The sequence below is a fragment of the Athene noctua genome, chromosome 2 (assembly GCF_965140245.1).
Source record: "Athene noctua chromosome 2, bAthNoc1.hap1.1, whole genome shotgun sequence".
Classification (NCBI taxonomy): Eukaryota; Metazoa; Chordata; class Aves; order Strigiformes; family Strigidae; genus Athene; species Athene noctua.
The window spans coordinates 82,732,463-82,745,133 of record NC_134038.1 but is presented as its reverse complement, the minus strand read 5'-3'; the positions used below and the strand labels follow the sequence as shown (position 1 = coordinate 82,745,133).

The 12,671-nt window shown below is 43.3% G+C and overlaps 1 protein-coding gene across 1 annotated transcript in view; it reads left to right on the top strand.

Moving 5' to 3' along the window:
• The window catches only part of MYO10 (myosin X), a 173,095-nt gene that overhangs the window by 34,268 nt on the left and 126,156 nt on the right, over nt 1-12,671 (top strand). The gene's annotated exons all lie outside the window — the stretch shown is intronic.

The following is a 12,671-nucleotide window of genomic DNA, read 5'->3' as shown; positions in this document are numbered from 1 at the left end:
TTGACTTTTGGAGGATGTTTGTTCCCTCAGTCTTTCTTCCTTTTCTTAGTTACTTGCACCAGATGAAGGTAGCTTCAGATAGCGAACAAGGCAGAGAAAACCATGGTGGGCTGGAAAACTTACTGCCTGTTCTTGCTGCCTTCACTTAATCCCTTTCCAGGTAAGCTTGGTGAAAAAACATGTCTTTCAGAGCCAGGGAACACTTACTTTCCTTGCATGCCTTTCTCCAGGGAGGGAAGAAACCAAACAGAGTTGCAGAGTTTTAGATGGGCAAGCTATAACCTACTTGAGGTTAAATTGCTACTGTCCTGGCAGTGAGGGATGAAAATGGGGGTTAAGCAACTGGGGTCTGAGACAGGCAAAACAGTGTTTTCAGTGTTTTTCTTCTCTGCAGAGTCTCTGGGTGTGTGGCAAAGAAAACAGGATGACAGAGGTCACATCCAAGCACCTGCATCTGGTCATGTCTTTGGTGGCAAAACTTAGTTGTGCTCTACATCCCTGGGGAGGGAGAGAGATCGGTGAAAGTCACTGCTGTCCTCAGAGTCTGAAGAGTAGTCAGGGAGTCCAACTCACTGATAGCTGGTGCATTCCAGCTCCCATTCACTGCCCTCCTAATGTCACTAGTTGATTCTTGGGCCAATGCCTGCATCCTCCCAGAAGCTATGCTGAAGCATATGGAGGACGGGATGATTTGAGACAGGCAGCATAGCTTTATCAAGGGCAAGTCCTGCCTGACAAACCTAGTGGCCTTCTATGATGGAGCGACTACATCAGTGGACAACAGAAGAGCTATGGATGTCATCTGTCTGGACTTCTGTAAGGCCTTCGATGCAGTGCCCCACAACATCCTTCTCTCTAAATTGAGAGACATGGATTTGATGGGTGGACTGTTTGGTGGATGAGGAATTGGCTGAATGGTCGCATTCAGAGAGTAGGGGTCAATGACTCAATGTGCAGATGGAGACCAGTGATGAGTAGTGTCCCTCAGGGTTGATCTGTATTGGAACCGGTACTGTTTAATATCTTTATCAGTGACAGACCGTGGGTTTGAGTACATTCTCAACAAGTTTTCAAGTGAAGCCAACTGGTGTGGTTGACATGCCTGAGGGATGGGACGTGATCCAGAGGGATCTTGAGAAGTGGGCCCAAGTGAACCTCATGAAGCTCAACAAGGCCAAGGGCAAGGTCCTGCACATGGGTCAGGGCAACTGCTGGTATCAGTACAGGCTGGGGGATGAAGAGATTGAGAGCGGCCCTGTTGAGAAGCACTTGAGGTTATTAGTGGGTGTAAAACTGACTATGAACCAGCAATATGCATTCGCAGCCCAGAAAGCCACCTGTGTCCTGGGCTGCTTCAAGAGAAGTGTGGCCAGCAGGTCGAGGGAGGGGATTCTCCTCCTCTATTCCACTCTCATGAGACCTCACCTGGAGTAACTGTGTCCAGCTCTGGAGCCGTCAGTGCAAGAAATACATGAACCTGTTGGAGTGGGTTCAGAGGAAGGGCATGAAAATGATCAGAGGGTTGGAACACATCTCCTATGAGGAAAGTTTGAGAGGGCTGTTTTTTTCCAGCCTGGCTAAGGGAAGGCTGTGGGAGACCTTTACCAGCAGCCTTCCAGTACTTAAAGGGGGCCTACAGGAAAGATGGGGACAGGGTTTTTAGTAGGGCCAGCTGCAACAGGACAAGGGGTAATGGTGTTTTAAAGTGAAAGAGGGTGGGTTTGGATTAGACACAAAGAAGAAATTTTTTACAGTGTAGGTGTTGAAGCACTGGAAGTGGTTGCCCAGAGAGGTGTTAGATGCCCCTTCCCTGGAAGTGTTCAAGGCCAGGCTGAATGGGGCTTTGAGTGACCTGATCTAGTTGAAGATGTCCCTGCTCATTTCATGGGTGTTGGTCTAGATGACCTTTAAAGGTCCCTTCCAACCCAAACCGTTCTATGATTGTGATCCTTTGCACCTGCACCAAGTTACCAGATGTATTGGACTGGGGAAGGCATCCATGAAACTAGACTGAGAGCAACTCCCACTAGGTTCAAAGCCTCCTCACAGAGAAACAAGAAGGCCACCCATGTGCTGGTGTGGTTTCTGTGTGTTGCATGTTAAATTGTGTGTTTAGTGTTGCTCAGATTTAGGAGGCTGCATATTTTGACTTGTCCTACTGACAGCTGAGGTCCAGTGAAGACCTGGAGAGGCTGAGATTGTCTCCTTTGGCTCTTTGACGCTGAAAATAGAAGGATCTGTCACATTAAAGCATCACCATTACAGTTGGGTTGTGGCGTAGAAAGGCTGCTCTGTGTGTTACACTCACGTGTGCTCCAAGCAATGTCCAGCACTGAGCCTTTCATTTAAACATAAGCCCTCTCCAGCTCCTAGTAGGAGTGACCCACATGCTAATAGGAGAGGCTGCCTGTAGTTTTCATAGGATTTTGCAACTGGACACATAACTGTAAAGAACCTGCCTTTTAGAAGTGTTTTGAGCTTCAAAACCCTTATTTTTGCAGATGCTGTTGTAAAATGGACAGCTTGCTTTGGTGCCTAGGAAAGGATGGCAGAGCTATTGTTGGCATCCACCAGTGGGAAACCTGTTTGATAATGGTCTTGTGTGCATTTGTTATGTGTGGTGTTGCTGCCTTTCCATGATGTACATAATGCAAGCTGAAACTTCAGGTAATACAGAAGAAGCCTCAGGTCATTACCATGATACCATCTGACCGATTACATTTCCTTAGAAAACCTTGCTGATATAAACACCACTAAGAAGAAACCACTTTCTCTGATTTGGCCTGCTCGTGTTTAAAGCAGGTAGTGTGAAATGGGAAGGATGTAAGATGACATTAGTCTCGTTGGTGGGTCTGAGCTGGCTGCTACCCAGCTGAAGGCATACGGGTGATTCACAGTATTTAATAACTGTAATCCTTTTCAAGGCTGATGTTTTCAGGAGTGCACTTTGTGTGTAAAAGGACTATGCCAGGACTATGCCAGCTGACATTGGCCAATTAACATTTTTTTTTTTTTTGCCCTGTTGCTTTTCCTGCTTTTTAGACCATCCTGCCCTTGCTGTTTGGTTACCTATGGGCTGCAGAAGGTTGCAAGCAGGTGAAATGAAACTGAGATAATGCCTGACAATTATCTCTGACTTGGCAATCCCTGCAATGCTGTATTTTGCTTAGAAGAATAAGGCAGGGGAAGGAAGGGGTGAGGTTGCAGAAATGTGGGGAGATGATGATTTTTGATTCCTAGACTCTTTTGATAGCTGCAGTTTGTGTTCAAGTCTAATGACAAACTGATGAAAGTGTTGGGACCTTATCAAAGCACAATGTTATTCATCTCTGATTCAGTAGCTTCTACTAGACTTTGTACTTCTCGCCTTTCCACTGAGTGTTTTGTGTGACTTCCCAAGACATGATTGACAGGGCAGTGGGACTAGGAAGGTGTGATTGCTGTAGTTGTGCTCAGGCTTTACTTTTATGAGTTGGGACTTCAAGTCTTTGCCAACATCAGTTTGTAGAATATGGAAGTACCATAGCACAGTACATTACTACTTAATTTCTTCTTTCTGTTCTAAGTGGTGGAAATAAATTTACCACAAAAAGCTGTAGTGTCACATGGTTGTATGCTGATGGGGTGTTGGTGTAGAGAATCCTACCCAATGCCAATACTCTTGTGAGAATATGCCATAATCTTTTAATATTTCAACAAGTTGCATATCAGGTATTGAATCCATTCTTGATAATCACATGCTGATATAAAATACAAGTATTCTTGTGTTGACTGAATATTCCAATTAAGCAGTCCATTAGTTATTTACTGTTGAAGATGACTGTGGTACTCATGTCTGCTGCTGTCACCCTCTCCATGAGATGATTGTAAAACTAGCTGATTTGATACCCTGTGTGGAATATCGGTTACATATAGTATGGTATAATAAAAAGGGGGATTTCAGGTTGTAGGTTTGAGTTTCCCTGAGCAAATAGCTGTGAAACAGTCTTAATTCTTTATGAAGGAAAATAAAAAAGGTAGCACTGGATGGGGATAGATGAAAGCCTCGTTAAATATAGGGAGCGAAAGAGTACATCAGGGCCATGTTTCACCACCCTGGCTCACAATAAGGGAGTGGGATTTGAAAGGTGTAACATCCCTCTCAGCATATGACCATGGTGTTGGGCTGCAGCTGGCTCTGGAGTGCCTCTCAAAAGCCTTCTGAAGGATGGCCTTCAAAATGAAGGGTCTACAATGATGCAAGAAGCTGCAATGAGCAGACAAATTCATATTGTAAACACTTTTCTTTTTGTAAGCACCTCCCAGATGCTCTCCAGAAGAGAAGATGTGGTACTCATTTGGTGGTTGGTATGGGTTGATTTGTTGGTTTGTTTTTTGTTCCATTACTGTGCAGAGTTGAAGGACTCTGTGCCTGATGTTTTGGAAACACCATGTCTGTGAATATACATACAAAGTAGGTCAGTGCAGACTATGAATACTCAAACTTAAATAAGTTCTAATCTTTCCTTGTATGTATAGACATATATATAAGATGACGTTGCAATTACTGCATCTTTTTTTCATGTTTGAGTGTATTTTTGCTACCTCTGTTTTTAGGGTTGAAATTACTTGTTCCTTAACGGTTTTATTTACAGTAAAGCAGACGTTTCCTCATCATCATATTCTATAAATTTTTAATGGAGTTGCATGAGCTTATAAAGTACTCAAGTTAATGTTTAAATAAAATGCTAAAAGCCCTGCTGTACTGTATGCTTTGTTTGAAATGACTTGTGTATGTTCAGTAATCAGTGATTCTGTTGAGAAAAAAGCTCTTTCTAGTTTCTCTCCTCTTTTTTTTCTGAATAATGTGAACTTTTATTTCAGATACTTCTAACTTCCCCTTGCATGAAAGAGGACCACATTGTGCTCTTGTACAGACACACTTGAAACTGTCCCCAGTGAAAGCATAGATAGCAAATAGGAAAAGCTTGGGGGAGAGTGAAATCTTTCTGAAGAGCTGTCGAGTTGTGTGGCATTAATTTTAAGTACATCTTTCTTATCTCCTCATTAGGACTCTCTCTCCTTTTTCTTCCATTTGTACATCCAAATATATATAGAAATAATGCCAATAAATGTATAATCAGCATGCCCCCATACACCAGCCCCCCCACCCCCCCTTTTTTTTTTTGTTAATGTAGCCATGGTGGTCTGTGTTTAAGCCTTTGAGTATTGAGGACTTTCAGAACAGCACCTAAAGAGTACACATTTTTAATAATGCTCATTGCTTTGCAAGGGAAAATTTCTATAATTTCTATAAACTTAGGACATAACGTGTGCGTGTGTGTGTAGGAGAAATCTGCTCTGAAGAAATTCATCCAGGGAGAAGTAAAAGTTGAATCAATTGCTGCAAACTGTCCTGAGTCTGACACTGAAATTTCAGGATACTTAATTGCATACCTGCTTAGTTGACAGAGAGGAACTTTTAAATCAAATACGTTATAAATAGAAGCAGCTGAGCAATAATATCCCAAAAATGTAGGCTTTTTAAAAACAGATGTCACGCTTCACCAGTAAAGACTTTGTGAACTTTCTTTACAAAGAAGTCCTTCATGGCATGATACTGTGTTAGCAGAGTGCCCCTCAGTATCCTTAACTTTAAATCAGGGGCACCTGTAAATGGTTTGGCCAGCAACAAAAGTATTTTTTCCTGTGTGTTTAACTTAATGTGGCTCTTCTGGGGCATTTCTGCATCTCAAGAATTGGAAGACTACAGATGTTCCTTGTTAAACACAGCTCAAGTATGTTTTCCATAGAGGTTTTCACCTTTTTTTTTTCTTTTTTTCTTCTGATTGGAAGGCTGGGAGAGTTTCTCATTGTGACCTTATTCCGAAAAGTTAGACCTGGGCTTTGTTTGGGGTTTGTTTTTTTACTTTTTGCTTGGCTTGGAGGGTTCCTTTTGTTTGATTTCTGAGTTAGCAATAGGATTATGTTGAAGCTACTATATGGTTGTACCAGGAGAGTTCATGTTTTCCTCATTTTTGGTTTAAAAGAAAAAAAAAAACCCTGAAGGCAGTGGCTAAGCACTTCATAAGGACTCTTTTCTTTGCCTTGTGTCCTTTCACACCCTTGCTTGGGACTCTCTTATGCTAGCCTTTGCTACTGTGAGGAGCCCTTTTAAACAAGAGTCTTCCGTTCATATTCACAGGGCATGAATAACACCACTGAAGTTACTTGGCTTAAGTTACTGAAGTCAGTAGGACTGTTTATCAGTAAATGCTGTGTTTGGCTGCATTGGTTCATAGGATCAGGCATTGGAGAAGTAAATCCTTCTGGACAAGGATTTTCTTGGTTATCGTTAAAAAGTGTCATGCTTGCTTCTAGCTCTTCCATGTGAAGACTCAACTCTATTTCCAAACAGTGTTTTTTTGGACATTTCCCTGAATTCAATATCTATTACCATTACCCTTGAATTACACCCTTAGAAGGGAGCATTTTAAATAAGTCCTTTGTGTGCTCTCTTGTATATACAGCCTCTTAAGAAAATACACAAATACGTGCCGTGGGCTTTGGTCTTGGCTACTTTTAGTGTTAAATGAATCCATCTCTTTCTGCAAACTTTATTTATGAAGACTTTCATGCTTTTTAAATAATTGTGCTTATGAAGAGTAGTGACTACTGACTCTGGCCATTGGGTAGTTGGTGTGTGTTTTGGGCAGCAGATCCCCTGCCTTTGGGGCTCAGGATCAATGCCAAATTCAGCAGCTTTATGCCAGGAAATCTGATTCCATCTGTCTAAACACTGTAAAGTTAATTTTATTCTGCAGTTAGTTATATTTGGCTTACTTGTAATAATTCTCTTGATTAGTATACTTAAAGCTTGGTGATGTATCTGTTTGCATGTTGGCTTTTGAGTTTGGGGGTTTTTTGTGTTTTGGGTCTGTCTTGATGTTGTTTTTAAGGGATGTGTATGGGAATAGTCAGCCAGACGCCTTTTAGTACTCAGGATTTATCTTATGTGGAGAAGTGTTTACATCTTTATGTGGAATGTCAAAGTTCACTGACTCTCGCTGCAAGCATCTGTTGATGCGCCAGTAAACAGAGCTCGTGATGGATGTGAGCCGGGTGCCGGGAGCATCCGCCGGCAACATCCGTGGGGAGACAGGCCTCCATCCGTGGGGAGACAGGCCTCCATCCGTGGGGAGACAGGCCTCCATCCGTGGGGAGACAGGCCTCCATCCGTGGGGAGACAGGCCTCCATCCGTGGGGAGACAGGCCTCCATCCGTGGGGAGACAGGCCTCCATCCGTGGGGAGACAGGCCTCCATCCGTGGGGAGACAGGCCTCCATCCGTGGGGAGACAGGCCTCCATCCGTGGGGAGACAGGCCTCCATCCGTGGGGAGACAGGCCTCCATCCGTGGGGAGACAGGCCTCCATCCGTGGGGAGACAGGCCTCCATCCGTGGGGAGACAGGCCTCCATCCGTGGGGAGACAGGCCTCCATCCGTGGGGAGACAGGCCTCCATCCGTGGGGAGACAGGCCTCCATCCGTGGGGAGACAGGCCTCCATCCGTGGGGAGACAGGCCTCCATCCGTGGGGAGACAGGCCTCCCTGCCTCGCACGGCCAGCACTCGTGCCATCCCAGCCGCTGCCCGGCTTGAGGAGGTGGCGTTGGGTACCCCAGCCTGTGGGGCATTGCCTGGAAGGAACTGCAAGGAGCAAGGGCTGTGCCCCACTCACCGATGCTTTCTCTGTCCTGTGCTCTTTAGAAAGAGATTTTGGTGAACCAAGCAAGGCTGCAAAGGCCGTGCATGTCCTGCAAGCCCACTGAGCCACATCGTCCCATCCCTCCTGTGAAGCATTTAATGGAGCGTAAATGCAATGCACAAAAGCCTCTTCATGCCTAGAAAGGATATATATAATGCAACTGTAGGACCTTGCAGCTAGCGTTTCCCTTAATAGAAATGCTGCTTCAAAACCCCAGATGTTTCTTTTAAGTGTGATGTTTGATCACTGATTCAGGTGGAAGCACTCATAAATTGAATGCTATTTTTTCTGATGTGGCATCTTTTTTTTACTTTTTAAGTACTTGCTAATTGGAAAAATGATTAGACTGGCTCTTTTAAGCTCTCCAAAATACTGATTGTTATAGCATAGAAATATTGAAAAGACATTACATAATGCTGAAGGAAGCAAGCAGTATCTGTAGCAGAATACTCACCCACCCCCTACTCCTCCCCAATTCAGGAGCTAATTCAGCTTGCCTTTTTATCTGCTTTATATCAGGAGTGATGTTTTTACATGACTGCTATTTTCTGAATATTTGTTAAAGGGTAATAGGGAAAAGCCTCTTTGTGTGTTTTCCCCTGAATTACTGTGTATTTAGTACATACAAAATACAGAGCACATTATGAAGTGCTTCTTGCATAAGTTGTACATGTTCTGTCCTTACTGTTTTCCTGTTACTTGCCTTTCTTCCAAAACCACTATCAATTTGATTATTTCCAGGAGGGGGAAAGTTTTCATCCTGGAGTGAGATATTTTAAAAGAAAAGCTGAGGAGCAGGAAAAATCCCCAAACAAAACAAACCACAACCAAAAAGTTAAAAAAAAAAAAAAAATCCAAATCAGACAAAAAACCACCCCTGACTGCCAGACCAAGTTGACTGTATTATTCCTGCAAAATGAACTTTCTGGCTACCGATGTGCACCACTTTTTGGCAGAAGTCAGGAGTTTGCAAGTGAGCAGCCTGGAGATTTCTAATGCACAATGATGGGGGCAGAAGGGCTGAGCAATGACCATAAATAACTCCTTTAATGTTGAGTTTTCAAGGGTTTTGTTGTGTGTTGCCTAAACATAATAGTAGTGTTTGCTTTAGCTTTATTGAAATTAATTTGTTTGCCATTAGTGTGGCCGTTAAGTGTTTTACTAACAATATAAATTAAATCTGTATGAACAAAAGCATTAATCTGTGAGCAGAGAGTTGCTTCATGCTTTTTATAAGGCCTGACTGAAAGCAGTCCCTATCTGAGATGCTGACAAAGAGGTACTTACTGTGGCCCCCTTTGGTTTGCTGTGGCCACGGATTGGGTTGTGACTACATAAACAGTTGAGATGTTGGTCTTCTCTCTGGCTTTCTGCAAAGAAAATCCAAACCATCTGTGCTTTTTTGGTGCTTTTATTATGCTTGTACTAAAGATAGCAAAACTGCCTTTGTTTTAAGATTAAAGCAGATGTACACAGGCTGCCATATTAATTTCTTTTGTAAGGGAACACAGTTCAGCTGTTCACAAAACATGGGAAGGAATTCAGACTGCATCATGCCAAAAAATGATGATGAATCTGTAGCTTTGTGATGAGCAAGCTTGTCACTTAAGTAGTTCGCTTGTTCCTGAACTTCCTTGGTTGTGGGGCTGGTCACACTTTGTAGTGTTGTAAGTGTTTTTAGAAGCACATTGTTTAGGTTAAGTGCAATTACATAGTGGGATACTTTACTCTGCAACAGGGCACTGCTCAGTTTTGCTCTGGTGACGTTTTGAACCTTATGGTGCAGATAAATGGTGGATGGACACTGAGTTCTATCTGGAGAAGGCTTTCATCAACTTTTGCATGACCTTTTCCCCTTTAAAAGTTGAGTAAAACCGAAGTAGTATAGAGTGCCCTGATTTTTATTATTATTACAGATTATTTTGTTATTATTTTTAAAATGGAAAAGTCAAAGAAATGACTGGTTAATTCTGGATAGGATTTTACACAGTGAGGGCTTGAGAGTGTGTGGGAGCAACCGTTTTGAAAAGTACTGAGAGTCGTGCAGAAAGTGGTGGTGCCTTTGCACAGTGCCAGTTCTGGATATCGAAATCTTGTTTGATCTTTCCCCTGTTGTCACTCAAGTAGTCCCTGAGGTGTACATTATCTCAGTGTACCCAAAAAATACAGAAATGAAGAGGGATCCTCTGCATCTTCAGGTACCCTTTACTGCACAAGCTAACTTTAAACAAACTAAATCCGTGCAGTCAGATTGGAGTTTCAATGCCAGATCTAAGGCTTGATGTCCAAAATACTTTCTGGTTGAAAGATGCAATATCCCAGAATTGTAGAATGGTTTGGATTGGAAGGGAACTTAAAAATCAACTGGTTCAAACACCCAAAGTACTTCTTGCAGAACTTAAGGTTCTTTTAGCAGGGAACAGTGGCTGTTCCTGGTGGGATAAAATGTGTCATTGCACCTTCTTCAGGAGCTGCCTGATGTTCTTGAACATTTCAAAGTGACTTGTGGTTTGAAAGCAACAAGCTTCTTCATGAGAACACTACCGAAGTGAGATTTCCCCTAAAGCATTTCTGCAAATGTGATAATAAACACTTTCAGTATTAGCTGCAAAAAGAACTTTAATAGCTGTTTCATAGTGGTGCTTTTATGTTTGCTAAACCAGGAGAAGAAAATGTTAGTGTAGGTCATGTGCCTCTTCCTCATCTAGCACACTTTATTTTGTAAAACAAACCAGGTCCTGTTTAGCATACACGTGATGGAGCTGAGAGGTGGCTGAAGGAAATTTTATCTATCCAAGCTGATTTAACTAAAGGCAATCATAAAATGAATGTGAAAAAAAAATCCACTGTGTTGCAAAGTCAAACTCTGGGGAGTTAGGAAGTGCTGCAGGGCCTCTTCTTGCACTGTAGGAAAAGCAGCGTACTGCCCCTCTGCAGTTGGGTGCGTGTGGCACACACAGAGAGGAGGGGGACCTGTACCAGTGGAAGCAGCATCAGTCCCCTCCAAGCAGCTTCTGGATGTTGTAGGATTATTGGAATGAGGGTATATATAAGGGTGGAAGTAAAGGATGCTTGTTCAAAGCACCCTAATAGTCCTTCTTTTGTGGGTTGTTTTGGGGTTTCCCCCCCCCCCCTTTTTTTTTTTTAATGCCTCCTGCCTGCCCTTTGTCCTGTCATCCATGCATGGGGCTCCTGTGCTTTTACTTGTTTGGTCTCTCCAAGCTTCTGCTTCAACTTAACTTTCCACAATGTGTGCCTGTTCATTCGGCCTTGCAGCCTGGCTCCTGTTTGCATCTGCTTTTCTCTGACACATCAGCACATGTGCACACACACCAGCACACACCTTGTCAGGGCACAATGGGGGCTTGTAGCTCCCCAGGGCTGGGAGCGTGGGGGCTCCCCAGGTGGGTGACGGCAGGGCCTGGCAGCCATCGCATCCCCCAGCCGGGGGCACTGGGGCAGCCCCAGCCCCCAGGCATTGGGCACCTCCCAGCAAACCTCAGCAGAGCACAAAACCTCATCAAGCCTCCTTCAGCTCATGAGGAGCACAAGGGTCAGATGGCCTTCTCATTCTCCTTTTGCATGCTTCAGTCTAGGTTAGCATTGATGGTGGCACCTCGAAGCTGCAAGGGGAGGTCTTGCTCAGCAGCAGCCAGAGCATGTCAAGGACAGATGGGCTTTCCCAAGGTGTTTAGCGGCTAAGTGTCTGAATCCGTGTTGAACACACACTGTGGAGTTTTTCTTCAGTGATTGATAACTTTGTCTAACTGATGACTTTTACAGGCAAGATAAAATCTTGCCTCTTGGAAACAATTCATTCCCTTTTAAAATTAAACTTATCTTTTCCGAAGAACACTCTGGTAGAGTGTTCATGTGTTGAATCACCAGAATTACTGTAGGCCTGAATAAGGCAAAAATATGGGTTTGCCTATAGTGATAGAATAAGCTAATTTGAAAATAGATTCATTGTTAGTAAGATGTGTACCTGCCACTGAATGCTTCATCTGAAGATTTCCACGTGTAGCAGAATTGTAAGCTATTGAAAACCGATTTGGGAAGGGAACAATCCTAATAGCTAGAAGTGCCACAAGATGCTAATGAAAATTATGTCTTTTACTGCTGATTATTTCTCTTTTGAAAGTGCATTTTTTTTTCACTAGCATCAGCAAGGAGTTCCAATTAGAAGTAAATAATAAAATTTCATTATTAATGCTGCTTTCAGGCAGGCATTTAATATACATTGAAATCTGATCACCAGACTTCATTGCCATTATCTGGGCATCATTATTGACTTAAATGCAATTACACAGGGTTTCTGTCACTACAGGATTTGCCCAGGAAAAGTTCTGACAAGGATACTTCAAGGTCTGCTAGGCATTTGAGATATGTTAATGTTTTTCACATGTCCTCGGTGGGGGGGAAGGAGGAGCAGTATTTCTGCATGATCAGGAAAGCAACAGAAGTGTGACAAAGGCTTAGTAAGTCCAGTGTGTGTGCGAGCATGTGCTTCTAAGGAGAACGTGATTGCTGCACTGAGTTGTACGTGGGCAAAAGCCTTGATGTGAGCAGGGGCTGCATCCAGCAAAGCCCATGCAGAAAGCGAAGGGGAAGCCAAGAAGCAGAAAGCTGCTAGGTGTCCACATTTTCTTAAGCGTCACCCTCAGTTTACTTCTGGGTTGTTCCTCTAGGCATTTTTAAAAATGCTTGTCTGTATTCTGGATATATGACGGTGTTAACAGATCAGACCAGATAGTGCGCATAGTCAATTACTCCAAATCAGTTGCTGATACCTGTTAATGCCAAGCATGCCCACAGTCTGCATATCAAATGTGTTTCTTCAAATGCTGCCAGAAACCAGTAGAGCTATTGCCACACAATGCAGTATCTTAATGCTCTAACAGGTTGATACGGCTCTCCTGGAAAGTATT